Source organism: Phytophthora cinnamomi, assembly GCF_018691715.1.
Source record: "Phytophthora cinnamomi strain GKB4 chromosome Unknown Contig33, whole genome shotgun sequence".
Classification (NCBI taxonomy): Eukaryota; Oomycota; class Peronosporomycetes; order Peronosporales; family Peronosporaceae; genus Phytophthora; species Phytophthora cinnamomi.
In genome coordinates, this window is record NW_027150966.1 from 1,468,843 (window position 1) to 1,475,756 (window position 6,914).

The following is a 6,914-nucleotide window of genomic DNA, read 5'->3' on the forward strand; positions in this document are numbered from 1 at the left end:
TCCAAAGCCATGCGAGTGCCCTCGATTAGACCATGATACTCGGCTTCATTCACCGTGACACCTTCGAAATGAAAACCTCGAGCTTCTACAACGTCCCAGGACGGCAACTTCCACAGGATGCACCCAGAACTGCCTCGCCGATCTGAAAGTTTAGCTGCTCCGTCAAAACTAAGCAGCCATCCCTCGTAATCAGCTTCAAGCATCTCCAGACTGATGGGCGGAGCTCGGACTACACGTCCCTTAGCTGGGATCAGATTCTCAGCGATTTTATCAAGCTGCTCCCGGGGGGTAATCCCAGCTCCTAGAATTGCAGCGATACCGTCTTCATCACGCTCTACTCTGTGAACCTCCAAGGGCCATGGAGCCAAGCGAGCAGCCCACTGCTCACAGCGACCTTCCAGGGACTGAGACCTGAACAACCACTTCAGAACTGAGTACCGGGTGTAGACTTTCAGCAATTTGCATCCAACCAGCATTGTGTAGAAAACTCTGAGAACCCTGAGTAGGGCTACGACCTCTTTCTCAGCTGGGTGGTATCCGAGCTCCTGATCGTGAAGCACCCTTCCGGTGTAACGCACCGGATGAATTACTCCATCGTACTCTTGTCCCAGCACGGCACAGACAGCCCAGGGATTAGCGTGAACTATGATCACAAACGGCTTTTCCCTGTCTGGGTGTCTGAGCAACGGCGTCGAAACAATTTTCTCTTTCAGGATCCCAAACGCCTCCTTAGCTCGACTGAGATCTCGGCCTTCCCGGACTTGATCGTCGGTCAACTCGTAGAGGACAGAGGCTACAACTGGGAGGTCTTCAATAAACTTGTTGTAGTAATTGAGACTTCCCAGAAAAGACTGAACTCCCTTCAAAGTCGACGGGAACGGCAAATCTCGGACTCCCTTGGCGATTTTCGGCTTAGCTCGGATCCCCTCAGCCCCAATTTCGTGGGACAAGTACGAGATCGTCTTTTTACCGAATTCACTCCTGGGTAGGCTCACAGAAATTCCCCAGTATCGCAGTCGGTACAACAATCGATTCAGGTCAATACACAGTTGATCCCAGGTCTCAGCTCCATAAGCGATGTCATCGATGTACGAACTTCGTCCCAGAACTGGGTTCAGCTGAGGAGGGGCTGGTATGTTTCTTCGAAACACCGTCAGCTCTGCACACAACACCGGCAATTCATTCTCAATTCCATCTGAGCCCTTTGGCTTAATCCCCAGAAACCTCAGCACATCTGGGTCCACCTGAGCCTCTTCCGAGGCTGGAAGGCGGACAAATCCCCACAGACAATTGTCCAACATTTGTTGGTAGATCAGCGGGGCATTTTTCAAGCCAAACGGCATGCGGGTCCACTGATAATGGCCTAACGGGCAAATAAAAGCTGAGATGAGCTTAGCTTTGATCGTCATAGGCACAGCCCAGAATCCACTAGCCATATCCAAGCTGAGAAACCACATCGCACTCTCAAACCCAATCAATAAGTCATCGATCAAAGGCAGAGGGTAATGCATTAGCTTGATCAGCTGGTTCACCAGTCTGTAGTCAATGCAAAGTCGAATATCAACTCCATTCTTCTTCATCACAATGACAATGGGTGATGCCCAATCTGCGTGTGAAATCTCGATCAGTCCAGTTTCCAGTAACTTCTTGAGAAGATCGTACACCTTCGGCAACAGATGCGGAGGAATCGATCTCGAGCGCTGAGCTATAGGCTTGGCGTCACCAACATCTAAGTCACAGACAACACCTCGCGCAGGGGCTGGGACTGCATTCCCATCTCCCAGAAAACTTGCGTGATGTCTTTCCAAGATCTCCCGGATCTGGGAGTCCATCTCAGGTGTAGTTTCACCATCTTCGCCGATGTTAGCTGAGTTCAGGTCCGCTTTGCGGTTCAAGTCCTTCTGTTCAGGGAGAGCCGCTAGTTGATCTCGGAGATCGCTCAGCACCGCGCTTCCTTCGTGATAAAACACCGTAGCTTCTTCATCTATCTCAGCCTCCATTCTCAGACATCGGGAAAAAGTCTCGTCCAGCTGAGATCTGGGGTTGCCCACAAAAGTCTCAGATCGTCTCGAAAAAACTCTCTTCAGTTCCTGATCAGCATTCTCAGAGGTCGCTGGCTCAGATTTTCGCGCAAATCTCGGGTTCGTTAGGATCTTCTGAGGCCAAGGATAAGAATGCTTCTCAACGGCGGGGGGTTCGTTCAACTCCCGGAGTTTCTCAGCTTCCTCTTCTCGCCTCAGAAAATCCTCAGAGGGCTCAGCTTCAAAAATCAACTGTGCCCATTCCCGATACTTCCGAGATCGCGGCCGCACAAAAAAGTCTCCATGTGACAGGTAATCCTTCTCCACCAAACAAGCAACCACAGTGTGTTGATATACTGGGGTCAACCGGTCTGAGATATTGACAATCTTGACTGCTTTCGGTTTCCGCCCAGCTCCATAGATGAATTGTGTCACCCATTGCTTGCCCCTCCCAGCCCATTCCTGGACTTTCTGAGGGTCGGCACGGTCATACTTCACAGGGCGAATCACAGATTCTCCTGGTTGTAGCCAGGCGGTCTCCAACATTCTGACTCCGATTTCCAAACCAATATGATCCACCTCAGGTCCTCCAACTAAGAAAAGACTTTCCTCATCTGGGAGTTGAACCATGCCTTCGCGTGCACAGAGGCGAACCCCAGCAGCAATCATGAAGTCCATTCCCAGAAGACAGTCGACACCTTCTCCAACATTACCAACCCAGATATCCATGATGTAGACAACCCGAGTTCCGAGCGTCAACTTGATCCTAGCTTGTGCTGAGAGATAGGTGGGAACGTCCCCGACCCCAGTTACTTTGAGTCTGTAACCACGTCTGAGCTTGAGCCTTAACCTGCGTGCAAGGTCTAAGCTCATAAAATTCGTAGTAGCCCCAGAATCCAACATAATCTGTAATCTGTGATCGAAAATCGCTCCATGCACCTTTGCCACCGCCCGTCTTTCACCAAGTAAAGTGTGATTGCTCCACCAGCCATATCTCTGACCTGGGACTAGGGCAAACTCGAGATGGTTCTCAAGCTCAGCTTCAGAGTCTGGGTCTTCGAGGTCAGCTCCAACGGAATAAACACATCCTTGCTCAGACGAAGACATACATTTGGAGTTATTACTGCGCCAACATGGAAGGGCAGAGCCCACATATGCATATGCGCAGCATGCTTGGGACTTCGGCTCGTCACGCACTGGTTCCCAGACCAGCGAGCCTAGTGGTTTAACGGCATCCCAGACTCCGGGCCATCCAATAGAGCTTGGACTACCTCAGGAGCGAGGCCCTCGATGGAACCCCCAGCACGGATGACACCCTGTACTGCTTTCAGAGCCGACCACATGTCGCATAAACCCCGGCGATGGTATTCGCCGCACTTGGAACATGGTTGGCGTCGACAGAACTGAGTCGGGTGACCCTCTTCGTGACAACGTCCACAGATGAGCTTGCTCCAGCATTTCTCCGTAGTATGGCGGCTGCTGCCGCATTCTCCACAAGTCTCAGCATGCTGGTACTCATCACTTCTGGGCTGGGATCTGGGCTTCCAAGCCAATTTCTCAGCAACTCGGTAAATCTCCTCATCCAGCAGGGCTGTTGTACAGCTGAGCTCAGATGGTTCTGTGATCTCCTTCCCGGACATCCGTGCCTCTTTGGAGCTCAGATTCTCAGCTCCAGTCTCCGTTTCAGTCTCAGCTTTATTATCTGAGGGAATCTCAGAGTCATCCTTGAAATGGACATGTCGTCTCAGATCTGAGTCGAAATTTCCTCCATCAGCCAAGAACGCCCGGCCCTCAGCTCGTCGTTGCTGAGGCTTAAACCTGCCAAACTGCACAGTCTGAGATGGGCTTCGCTTTTGCTGAGCATCCCGGCTTTCATCTTGCTGCAGAGCTTCAATACGTTTCAAAGTCTCCTCCAACTCGCTCAGCGTGTCAAACTTCTGACCTTGCAGAGTGGTTCTCAGCCGAGAATCACCCACAGCTTTGATGAAGCGCCTAATATGCGCCTCACGGTCTGGGGTTGGCTTCAGATAAGCGATGTTGGCCTTCTTTGCAGCACGGTTGAGGCGGTAGAAGAACATTCTGGGGGTCTCCCGGTCTCGGATCCTCATCTCGTAGTACCGCTCAGCCTTGGAACCAATACTTCGGCACCATTCCTTCTTGAAAACGTGTGAAAGCTGTTTCCAGTCTGAGCGGACATCATCTGAGAGCTGAGTACACCAGTCTTTCAGAGAACCTGAGAGTCTCATACGAAGCTGGACAATCCGAGTTCGTTCATCCCAGGGTGCCATGGTAGCATAGTACATGAAACGCTCCCACCAGTTGACTCGGTCCTCCAGGGGTGCATATTCATTGAACTTTTCCAGAGCATCATGGGGAATCATCGCTTGGACTATCACTCGAGTCCCAGAGCTGGGATCAGCACTCTTGGACTGGGCCACAGCTCCAAACTGATTTTCGAGCTCATCCTGAGAAGAGTCACTTGAGCTGGAATCGTCTGACTCAGATCCGCTATCATCTGGGCCTTCTGGCGGCGACGTCCGAGATTTATGACTTCGGCGAGACGCTGAGTCTGACTTCATCTCAGACCTGGTCTCAGATTTGGTCTCAGAAGTCTTGGTCCTGGTTGAAGCCTGGGCTTTCCCAGCTGAACTTGACTTGCTTTGATTGGCTTTTACCAATTGTTGCACAATACTCGTCAGCTGAGCAAGCTGGGCCGTCACAGAGTCTCCAGGAGTCTGAGATGTAACCGGGCTGGCTGGGATAATCTGAGCTGGGGTCTCAGACTGAGATCGAGAAGCAGCGGTTTGGCGAAGTTGGTCTTGAGCCGCTTGGAAGCGGCGGATTTTCTCTTCTTGGATCGCCACTGCCTTCCTGTGTTCGATCTGAGCTTGGGCATATTTCTCATTCATCATTCTCAGCTCAGATTCGTATTCGGCTCGAATGCGGCTCGCTTCAGCTTCCTCAGCTTTCTTCCGCTCAGCCTGTCGAGCTCGATCCTCAGCTTCTCTGAGACTTTGTTGCACACCCAAGAGATACCGAGCTCGGGTTTCGTCTTCCTTGTGTTTCTGAGATTCCTCCTCAGCCCTCTGCTTGGCCAACCGCTCGAGTGCTTCCAACTGAAGTTGTTGCTCTGACTTCTGAGATCTGGGGGCTGAGTTTAAACTTGTTTGGGGAATGTAGTGCTGAGCGCGGTGATCAATCGACTCAGCTCTTTGCTCCACAAGTAAAGTTCTCAGCTCAGCCTCTAGCTCAGCTCGTCTTGCCTGAGCTGCAGCAATTCTGGCTTCCGCCTCAGCTCGGACTCGGGCTATCTCGCGTTGATACAAATTCTCCAGTTCAGTGTCAGTCACAGGAGGCTGAGGAATTTTCGGAAAAGCATATTGCGGGGTCTGACGAATTTCCCAGGTCGGCTTCACAGATGGGGTCACAGTTCTCTGAGGTTCCGCATCATTCATGCCGCTGAGAGCGTTCTTCTCAGATTCTGGCGTGCCAGGCAATGACACTTGCGAGGGGTTCACGTCCCTGGCCGTCCCAGTCTCAGACCGAGCTGAGGCTGAAGTAGTCTGGGGTGTAACTGAGACCATTACAGCTGGGAAATTACTCCGCGCGGCTGAGGTCACAGATCCCATCATCACCGTTGCACTTGAAGTGGGTCCAAACGTTCCAGCTCCAACACCATAATCTGAGAAAGACATCAGAGACGATCCCGAGGAACTTAATCCAGACAGGTCCGTCCCTTGGTCATTCCCAGCCATGGAGGCATCAGAACCAGCTTTTGCACCAACCACACTTGGAACTGTGCCCGATCTTGCACTTCGCATAGCATCCGAATCACTCCCAGACCCGTGCCAGGATAGCAGAGATGTTGAGGGGATCGAAGGATCTGAGCGCGACGAGGGCAGGGGAATCTCAGCCGGTTCATGGCTCAGCTGGGGTTTCTTGCAAATTGGTTCTTCATCCAAGCTCGAAGCTGGGCTTCTCGGCCGAAGACCAGTCAGCTGAAGACGCATTACCACTTCTGGGCCAAGGAAAAGCTGGGCATCCTCACCCATAGCCACATCTCCATCTCGATCAACTGGAAATCCGAGTTGGGTCTCAGATCTCTGAGCGGCAGACTGGGTCTGAAGAGAATCTGAAGTTTGTCGAACATAGTATGCTGTAGTACCAACCACAGATTTCCAAGTCGCCAGCTCAATGCCGAGGAAATGAGCGATTCGCTCGATCTCAACTCGGACCCGAGAATCTGGGACCCCAGACACTTCATCCAAGCTGGGCCAAGCTGGGACTCGGTTTACAAATTCATACCCAGCTTCCCAGAGCATAGTCTGCAACAGCGCCACGCAGGCAATCGGTGGAAGCAATTTCAGCGAAACTTTCACAGCTCTCAGGTCTGAGATGACTGGGAGTCGACGTCGCTCAGCTCGAAACACGTTCAGCCACCTAGCGGCAGGCGACCGGGTCACAGAAAACAAGTGTCGACCGGTCGACTCAGCAGCTTTGATGAATCCCCACAGGTCGTAACCACCGTGACACGGGTTGTACGCGATGTCGACCGGGTGAACAGTCTCAGCTGGGACTCCCATCCACATCTCAAACTGGGATCGCGCATAGCTCAGCATTTCTTCGTCAGTCATCTCTGGGAGTGGGGCTAGAGCCCAAGTCTCAGCTTCACCCTCAGGCACACCTTGCAATCTGCGAGTGGTTCTCTGCTCAGGCCACAGAGTACTTGACCAAGCACCGCCACCACTTGCATAGCTGGGAAGTGTGACACCAGGCGCATAACTCAGCCTTGTAGGGGTCGTCCCAGCCCCAGAAATACTTTTCGTTCTCAGATGTAGCTCGCGCTTACCCAAAAGGCTGAACGCACCACCCTCGGCTTGGCTACCGGGATTA